Source organism: Eimeria tenella, genomic scaffold, assembly GCF_000499545.2.
Source record: "Eimeria tenella Houghton genomic scaffold, Eth_scaff2087, whole genome shotgun sequence".
Taxonomy (NCBI): domain Eukaryota; phylum Apicomplexa; class Conoidasida; order Eucoccidiorida; family Eimeriidae; genus Eimeria; species Eimeria tenella.
In genome coordinates, this window is record NW_013541932.1 from 1,644 (window position 1) to 1,845 (window position 202).

The window sequence follows — 202 nt, forward strand, 5'->3', positions numbered from 1 at the left end:
AGAGCGAATAAGCAAACAAACGAAGAAATGAATTTGTTTGTTTCTGCAGAGCTGCTGCGCGTTGCTGCTCGGCTGTCTGCTGCTCTGGTGTACTTCCAGCAGAAGGAGGGAGACGCAGCAGCTGTACGTACACTCGGACTTTGCTTCTCTTCTTTGCTGCTGTCTCTTGCTGCTGTTTTGTCTCTTTTGTTCAAAGGCCCTC